Genomic DNA, 10,248 nt, shown 5'->3' with positions numbered 1-10,248 from the left:
TGCTCGGCGGCGCCCGAGGGCCCCTTCCCTGCCCACCTGGTGGACGTCAGCGGCACGGGGACGCTGGCGCACTCCTACCAGTATGAGGTGTGTCTGAGGGAAAGCTCAGAGACCAGCGATTTCAAGTTTCTGAAGCCGATTGTCCCCAATGGTCTCATTCAAGACACTTAGCAGGACTATTGCAAATTATGTCTTTCAGTAATAACTGTGTTCCTGGGCCGGGGAGATGGCTTAGTGGAAAAATTGCTCCCCTGGCAAGCGCAAGGGCCTGTGTTCAATTCCTCGTTCAATTGCTCTTCCTATGGACTTTTATGTTAATCATCACTTTTCTTTATTCATTTTTACCTATCCCATGCATAGTACTTTCTTTACTTTTATTCATAGATCAAATATAAATTCATTATATTTAGTTGTGATTATTTAGCAACTCATTTCCAACTCCATGTTTCAAAGTAATGTAGTAATCAGACTTCTATAGTACCTATTTGTAATTTATCTGTGTAAATATATCTGTTAAGTTTGCTTCATAATATTCCTTAAGTAGCTTTGTCTATGGTTAAGTTGAGAAATTTCAACATGTATTTCCTTTAGGATATAGCAAGCCGTCTTTTTTGTATGTGTATCATACCCAAATGAAAATAACATTGAATTCATTTTCTGTATTGACATTTTGCAATTAAGGTTTCAGTATTATGCAGATTTGTTACAATCAAAAACAAACACAAATTATAGGTTAATGAAGCAATCTTCTCTGAGATCATCCCTGTAGGGTTGCTCAGAATGACAGCTGAGGAGAAAAATCTAAGCCGTTTTAAACATCGGATTGGGGTTTCCAGTATGCATGTCACTTAGTAATGCACCTAGGGGAACTACAATTTGGTTTGTACATTATCAAGTATGCTTGTGAAGATCTAAAGGGCTTTTTTTTTAATTTCAAGAAGCACACAAATGTAAGTTCTCTAAATTCTCAATACTGAGTGCTACACACACATACACACATATGTATGTATTGCTACTATATATATAAATATATATACATATATATATGAAAAATGTTTTCTTCCTGTCTTTGTTTCCTCCTTCAGATGACAATCAGATATGACTGGCTTATTTACAGTTTTGTTGGAATAAAAATTTCCCTCAACATCAGCTTCCTAGTTCCTATATTGTAATTAAAGAACATGTATAAGATTAGGAAGTTCTAAAGAGAACAAAAACAATATTGTGAATTTTGTCAAAATCTTAATTAGCTACAATTAAGAATAAAATCTGGAAATAATCAAAACACAAAGTCATATGGCTATTTTGAGTAAAAATTAAATTTTTTCAAATAACAAAATATTTTGTCCTAAATTAGATAAAATTGTTAGGAAAAATTTATCCACATAAGTGCTTATTCTGAGAGACAGAACTTTCCAGAAATTCAATAATCTTGATTATAGGAGAGTTGGAGCTCTGAAATATTTTAAGAATTACTGAAAGAAAAAGTATTGTTATGCATTTCATCATATATATTTCATCATCATCTTATATTTCATCTAAGTTATAATCACATTTAAAAGGTGCCATCCTGTATATAGAATTTTGTGGCAGAGAACATTATTACAGCTCAGCATGCAGTGGGCCAAGATGTAATCCCGAGAGAGAGAGAGAGAGAGAGAGAGAGAGAGAGAGAGAGAGAGAGAGAGAAAGGCTATTTACAGTTTGTCTCTAAATAAATGGATAAACAGAAGGTGTGTTTGAATCCTTCATACTCAAAGAAAAACACATTTACTTTCACTCTATATACTTTATGGAGATGTTTGAAAATGGCTTTGCTTTTTTTTTTTTTTTTGGCAGAACTGGGGATTGAACTCAGGCCCTTGCACTTGCCAGGAAGTGCTTATTCCACTGAGCCATCTCCCTGGCCCTGAAAATGCCTTTGATCATTTTTTTCTTTCCTCATCTTTAGCTGAGATTCAATGACGATAAAAAAGGAAAATAAATTCAGATTAAGATTTTTTGACTCCTTAGTTTCTAATAGTATTAGAGCTGGGGAAGTATTCAATTGTGGGACAAATATAGGAAAGTTTTCTGGGGGACAATTATGGTGAATGATCTGAGACTAAAGTTGGTTGGAAGGGGTATATGCTAAGGAACTATTTAGACTTCCAAGACAGACTACTCTTAAAAACTTAATTCATAAATGGATTGATCTACACATTGTCAAGAAGATGAACAGAATTTAGCAAAACCAGAAAAACTAATCTGGACTAAATTTTAAGATGTAAAACAGGCACATCTTACCCTTGGTTGAACATGACTTTTATTTCGAGGCACTCTGAAACTGTTTATCCATTTATTTAAAGACAAATTCAAAAATTCCCTTTAAATATTTTATTAAATGTAAGACAATGAGTGACTACCTCATATGTAGTAGGATCTATTCTTACCGTTCTTTGGAACTCCACAAACTGAACATCTGGGACAAGATAAAAGGGGTAACTTTGTATTTTTATAACAATGTTTTAGCCTTTACTGAAACATCTATTGAACTTCAGTATCAAAACTGAAAGGAAATCTATAAGGTTTCAAATTCTTTTAAAAAACATGTTTTAAATAATTTTGTTGAGAAACAAATAGCAATGAGACAGTTTCAAAACTGATTAGTAGGACAGTTTCAATAATTAATACATTGCATATTGTTGTCTTCTTAGTGGTTATTCATTGTACAGGTTGCAGACATGATATCCTGTCCACAAACACTATTAGTACAATCTTTCTGTTCACTGAATTAAGAGAAAGTAGTTGTATATCTATCCTAACTATTTTGAATGTATAGATACAAAATGGTCCTTCATTTGTATCCCCTTCTTTGTTTAATTTTGCCAGAGATGGGTATTCAATTGTCATTTACATATTGTAGGTACATGAATTCAGCAAAATATTCCAATATAGCCCAGTAGTCCATAATAGTAGTGGGTTATCCATAGGACTGGCAATGAGGTTAAACTCAACTGCCTATGTTGTACGGTAATAATAATAAGCTTCTCTTCTGGAGGGTTAACAGCTTAAGTTTGCAGACCAAAAATTAGAGAAAAAGAAGGGCTGCAAGGACAGCCAACATTTTGGCCCTAGCCTTTCAAGGTCAGTTTGGACTCAGGACATAGGAGAACCAGCACTGTAACATCATGTAATTCAGTTGTGTCCCAAATTTTCTGATGAAGGAGATTACGGGGCCACAGAGGAAAGTGATCGATGATGTAGAGTGTGCCTAAGGAGAGTCACATGGAGAGAAAACATTCTGTCAGGCTTTTGCAGAGAGCAAACTGGTCAAGCAATGGCCATGACTTATCCATATGGCTGACACTGACAAAGGATCTACAAACTGCGGTACAGGGTTTCAGGATAAATCCTGACATGATTTGACTGACCTTGTCAGATCCAAAAGTTACATTTCTTGTTATATAGTCTTGCTTTATCTTAGTCTTAACCAACCATCCAGCAGAAAAGTATAAAAACGAAGTATAAAAAGGCCAAATATGCTGAGTTGTAAAAGGCTCAAGTCAACAACTTCTGACATTGCCTGTCCTATGGAAAAACTTTCAATGACCATTTATTTTCAAAACAATTCTATATAGTATGTAGTTTTTCTCAAAAAACATATAATTTCAGAAATAAATATTTCCTTGAAATTAGTAGAACAGTGTTTAAAACTGAAAACAAATGAAATGAATTTTAAATATTTATCTGGAGTTGTTATAAGCCTAAGATATATTGAAGCATCAATCACTCACCAATATACTTAAATACCAATTAAATCTAGTGATGTAACTCACTATAATTTCTGTAATTTTTTATCAGTAAATGGTACTTCTTTGCAAATGAGAACTTCAAAAAATGAACTTTGCTATGTATGCTGCATTTTATTCTGAAATATCTTTGCTTCTTAGTATATTGCTTGATTTTTTAAGCCAAAAATCTGTAAGACATAATTTAGAGTTATTCCATGTGAAGTGCACATATGGTTCATCAGCAAGTTATTTAACATAGACTAAAAATTAAGCTGCTTTTCCTTTGGTCCTTTTGCTGTTTGACATGGCTAACAAAAAGCATGATGTCATTATACGTCTCACCTCACCTTTGAACCATTTTTTGTTTTCAGGGTTTTGCCTTTATTCTTGATGCTCTCATGTTTGTTATTCCTCAACTTTATATTCACTTAACATATTCTATTTTCTTGGTTCCAGTAACTAATCTTTTCTTCCCAAATTTCCATTTGACATATCTTCATAATAAATTGTACTTATCTCATGATTGCTATTTCTTTCTTTTCTTCAGTAAACTTCTTTGCTTTTAACTACTTTTCAGTTTGTTCTCTTTTTTAATTGTAGCACTGTGAGTTGCACCCAGGGCCTTGACACTCAATGACATCCTCAGCCTTTTCTGTCCTCCTCCTTTTTCCTCCTCTTTCTCTCTCTCTTCTCCTTCTTTGTTCTCCTTCTCTTCGTGCTGATGCTTCCTCTTCTCCTCCTTTTATCTTCTTCTTCCTCTCCCTACTCTCTTCTGTCTCTACCTCTCAATGAGGTTTCTTTAAGTCACTTTATAGCTTTGGCTGGGCTCCTGCTGCCTAAGCTTCTTAGAAGGCCAGGGTCGCAGGCATGAGCCACCAAGCCTGGCTACAATGTGGTTCTGAATTTCTATTTCTTATGGTATAAAAACAACTATTTTATTTGTCGAGCCTACTTTTCATGATGTTAATGATACTCAGATGCTTGCTGATGTTTTATTGAGAACTTGTTTCTTGTTGAAGGTCAAAAATTCTGTGTCCCAAAACTCATGTACCTTATAGAAACCTAATAAAAGCATTCCTTCCCTGTGCATTGACAGTGACAAAACCGCAGACCTCTTAGGGTCTAAGACTTTGGCCATTTTCTCATTGTTGCCTAAGGACATATACCGTATCCCTCTTTTGGTATCTGTCAACATATAGGGGCAGTGGACCCTATATGCTATAATGCCTCTGTTTTTCTGAGTATTGAAGTGATTGGGTTCTAAAAGTGCTTTATCCTTCATGGGGTTGGTCAGCAGCCTCCCAGGGATGTGATGGTTCTGAAAGACATAACCTCCTAGCAGGATGACAGAATTTACTTTACAGTAACCCTGTGATGTGTGCTGTACCACTAGATAGGTAGATCAAGTTGGGAAGCCTAGATGGCAACTTGGACCAGAATTTATGATTATTTTATCAGTGATCTGAGATCTCAGAGCCTTGAATAAGGGCCCCCACGTTGGAAGTATGGGACAGGTAAAGCATGTATAGATTCCTAAGATGGTAAGGTACAGCTTTGTGATTTTTTAGGATTCCTGTAAGCCATCTATACTTCCCATGAGCATCTTACAACTACTATAGGACTTCTGCAAGCCTCTCTTTCCATTCATTAAACTACTTAAATAGAGATCCTCAAATCAACAGATATAGTATCTTTCAAGTTACTAATGGACTGAAACATCTTCCCATTTTAGTTTTCTGCTCTGTACAACTACATATCAGTCTCCCTTATAAAATAGGTACAAAACTCATCAGCAAAATATTAGCAAACTAACTCCAGTACTCCAGGAATATAATAAGGAAAGACTGTACACCATGGCTAATTATGATTTATCCCAGAGTATGTTTCAACATACAAATATCAATCAGAGCAGTATATCTGATTAACAGTAATGAACAAAATTGCAGAACTATCTCAATAAGTATATAAAATATCTTATAGAATCCAACATCTTGGGCCAGCCAGATAGCTCAGCAGATTAAAGCACCTGCTTAGGCAGATGCAGGGGCTAGGGTTCAATCCCCAGCCTGCCAGGCTGGCCCTGCCCCCAGGTCATGCTAAGACAATGACTTGGATTGGGTGTGGTGGCATGCGCCTGTAATCACAGAACTTGGGAGACTGAAAACAGAAGAATCACTACAAGTCTGATCTGTGTAGTGAGACCCTGTAGACCCTGTACTAAATACATTTTTTTAAAAAAAGAATCCAACATCTTTTCATGACAAATGTACTCAATAAATTAGGAATATTATAAAAACTTCTCAAGATAATAAAGGGCAACTCTATAAACCCACAGCTAAGATGATATCTAACAGGGACAGACTAAAAGCTTGTCTTTTCAGGTCAGGGACAAGACAAACATGTTTACTTTCACTACTTCTACTTCATCATTATACTGGAGGTCCTCCCCACTATAAATGGAAAATTGAATAAATTATTGAGATTGTAAAGTGTATCGAGAGAATTTTATTCACAGATGACATGATCTTGGACATACAAAATGCTAATATACCAAGAAATAAATAAAGAGCTTCAAAAAGGTACAAGAGTACAAGATGAATATACAAAAGTCAATTTGATTTCTATGCATTAACATTGATCCAGAAATAAAATTTCATGTATGATATCCTCAAAAGGTAAAAATACTTAGGGATAAAATTAACAAAAGAAGTAGGAGAAGCCAACTGTGGTAGCATGCACACTTGTAATCCTAGCACTCAAAGACTGAGTCAGGAGGATCTTGAGTTTGAGGCTAGCTTAACTATGTAAGAAAGCCATCTTCAAAATACCTAATGAAATCAAGAAAAAGAGGATTTTACACTGAAAACTATAAAGCATTGGATGATTGAAAGAAAAAAAATTAAATGCCTAATTGAAAAGTATTGTATTCACATATTAAAAGACAATGTTGTTTAACTGATTGATGCACTTATTTGACAGATTCATTGCACTCTGTCAAAATCACAGACTGCTTTTGTTATAAAAATTTGCAACCTAAGTCTACAATTTGTATTAAAATACAAGAGACACAGAATATTAAAAATGGTTTTGAAATAGAATAGCCAAATTGTATGTATCACTTTTTATTTTAAAGCACTAGTCTAAATTTAAGTGAATATTTTTTATTTTAAAAAATTGTATCCAGTGAGATGGCTCAGTGGTCTAAAGCACCTACTTAAAACAAGCTTAACAAAGCACAGGGACCGCGGTTCGATCCCCCAGCACCACATGCCAGCCAGCCCCACCCCCTGGTGGGCTGAGCTGGCCACACACACACACACACACACACACACACACACACACACACACATAAATAAATAAAATAAATAAATTAAAAAAATTGTATCCAGGTTTATTTCTTCATCTTCATCATGATCATCATCACCATAGTGATCGCTAATTGTAACTGGTATTAGCATTGCAATTATGATTTAATTACAAGGAATTTAACCAAACACATGGAACCTTGAATATAGATAACTGTTTTCATCTAATGGGTCATTAATATTTTGAGACAGTGTAATGTACTGTATGAGAGTTTCTCTTAAGTTTATTGGTACAATGTAGATACACACATGATCATATTCATTGTAGGAAATTTGTAACTATTTATGTCTTGATTCTTCTTTTCTCCAAGTCTCTTTTCTCCCTTTTACCCCTCTTCCCCTCCTTATTTACAAAACTTTGTCTTCGTTTTATCCTTCTTTATCATTTCTATTTTCCATTCTTTCCTTTCCTCCTTCTCCCTCACTAGCTCCTCTTTACATTTGAGGAATCTCTTCTGTTTTACAATATCTATTGTATATTGTGGTCCTTATTTATTCTTTTAGTTTCCATTCCAGGGAATCAAAATAATATTTACATATTTGTGTCCTATTTATTTCACATAAGATGGTGGTCTCAAGGTGCATCTACTTATCTAGAAATGTCTCAAGTTTCTCATTCTTTATGGCTTAGGAATATTCAATCATATAAAAGAAGCCATATTTTTTTTACCCATTCTTTAGTTGATAGGCATTTGGTTTGTTTCAAATATTTAGATATTACAAACTGCTTCTATAAAACAGGTGTACATGTATTACTATGGAATGATGGTTTTAATTCTCCTGGGAAGATACACAGAAGAGGAACAGCTGGGTACAATGGGACCTCTAATCCTAGATATTTTAGGAATCTCCACACGATTTCTACAGTGGTTGCCCAGTCTACACTCCCACCAACAGGGGGAAAGGGTTCCTTTTCTACATAGCCTGTTATTCATTGTTGATTTATTTCTTGATGATAGCCATTTTCTGTGGGATGAGATGGAATCTCGATGTTGTTTTACTTTGTATCTCTTAAATGACTAGTTATGTCAATGTATACTTATCTGCTGTTTATATTTCTTCATTTAAGAAGTGCTTATTCATTTCAGATGTCCATTTTTGGATCGGTTCTTTAAATTTGAGGATCTGATTTTTTTCAGTTATTTATGCATTCTGGATATTAGCCCTTTGCCTGAGGGATAATTGACTAAAATTTTTTCCCATTCTGTAAGTTGTCTTTTCACTCTGTTAGTCATTTATTTTACTGTCCTAAAGTTCTTTAATAAGATGGTGTCCCAGTTGTTCATCAATTGTAATATTACTCATGTGACTGGGTTTTTGTTCAAGAGATCTTTACCTACACCTATGTCTTCAAGAGTTCTGCCTATTCTCTCTTCCACAAAATTTAGTATTTCTATTTTAATATATAGATCTTTGATTCATTTCAATTTTAATTTAGTGCAAGGTGACAGACATGTGTCTAGTTCTTATCTTTGGCATTAGAAACTAGTTTGTCCAGAACCCTGCCACTAATGATGAAACTCTTGAATGAAGTTGGAAAAGAAGCAATACTCCCCAAATTATCCCTTGAAGCAAGTATTACCCTGATACCAAAACCAGAGAAGAAACCAAACAGAAAACAAAACTGGAGGCTAATCTCTCTGTGAACATTAATGTAAAAATCCTCAGTAAGATACTGTCAAGTAGAATACATAAAATCATCAAGCAGGTTATACACAATGACCAAGTAGAACTCAGATGCAGAGATGGTTCAACATACCAAAACCAATAAATGTAATACACTATTTCAACAGAGCCAAAGTCAAAAATCACATAATCATCTCAATAGAAGTAGAAAAAGCTTTTGACAATGTCAAACACTAATTCATGTTTTTTAAAAACCCTACAGAAAATTGAAATATATGCTTTTTATCTCAATAAGGAAAAAGCCATCAGTCAACATTATACTAAATGGTAAAAAACTGAAAACTTTCACTGTAAAATCAGGGACAAGACAAGGATGTCCTCTATCACCACTCCTATTCAATATATTTCTAAAAACATTAGCCAGAGGAATTAGACAAGAGAAAGAAGTAAAAGAAATAAGGATAGGAAAAGAAGTTAAATTATCATTATTTGCATGCACATGACAAGATACTTTACATAGAAAGCTCCAAAAGTGCCACCAAAATATTTGTGTACTTAATGACTAAATTCAGTAGCATATCTGGGTACAAAGTCAACAGTCAAATACCAATATCTTTCCTGTACACATACAACAAACTTATTGAGAGAGAAATTAGGGAAACCACACCTTTCACAATAGCATTTTAAAAAAAAAAACCCTTAGGAATCATTTTAACAAAAGAAATATAAGACCTATACATCGAAAGTTACAGTACTCTGAAAAAGGAGATTGAAGAGGATATAGAAAATCAAAACATATTCCTTGCTCATAGACAGGAAGAACCAACATAGTCAAAATAGCCATAATGCCAAAGCTGTTATACAAATTTATTGCAATTCTAACCAAAATACCATTAGCACATCTCTCAGAACTAGAGAAAATATTCTTAAAATTATTTGGAACCAAAAAAGTCCTAGAACCAAAAAAAAATGCTTGACTACAAAGGCAAGACAGGGGCATCACAATCTTTGACCTGAAGTTATACTACAAACTGCTGCAATAAAAAAGGCCTGGTGGGCTGGCCAGATAGCTCAGTGGACTAAAGCACCTGCTCAGGAAGATGAAGGGACCAGGGTTTGATCTCTGCATGCTGTGCCGGCCCCACCCCCTGGGCACGCTGAGACTGACAGATACTGGGCCTGGTGGCGCTCTTGTAATCTCAATGCTTGGGGGACTGAAAATAGGAGAATCACTATGAGTCCGATCTGTGTAGTGAGACCCCGTACACTCTGTATTAAATACTTAAAAATTAATTTTTAAAAAAACCGGCATGGGGGCTGGGAAGATGGCTTAGTAGAATAAGTACTTCCCTGGCAAGCACAAGGGCCTGAGTTCAATCCCCAGTTCCACCAAAAAAAAAAAAAAAAAAAAAAGAAAGAAAAAAGTAGATTGGCAGCCCAAGGGCCCGCCTAGCAAGCAGCACAAGGACCTGGGTTCAATTCCT

General features: G+C 35.0%; 1 protein-coding gene across 1 annotated transcript in view; it reads left to right on the top strand.

Moving 5' to 3' along the window:
* LOC111813388 (protocadherin beta-4-like) overlaps positions 1–10,248 on the top strand; it is a 24,040-nt gene that overhangs the window by 9,478 nt on the left and 4,314 nt on the right. The gene's annotated exons all lie outside the window — the stretch shown is intronic.

This window comes from Octodon degus, unplaced genomic scaffold (genome assembly GCF_000260255.1).
Source record: "Octodon degus isolate 3935 unplaced genomic scaffold, OctDeg1.0 scaffold00185, whole genome shotgun sequence".
NCBI lineage: Eukaryota > Metazoa > Chordata > Mammalia > Rodentia > Octodontidae > Octodon > Octodon degus.
The sequence above is the reverse complement of the archived record's forward strand: the minus strand, read 5'-3'. Positions and strand labels throughout refer to the sequence as shown.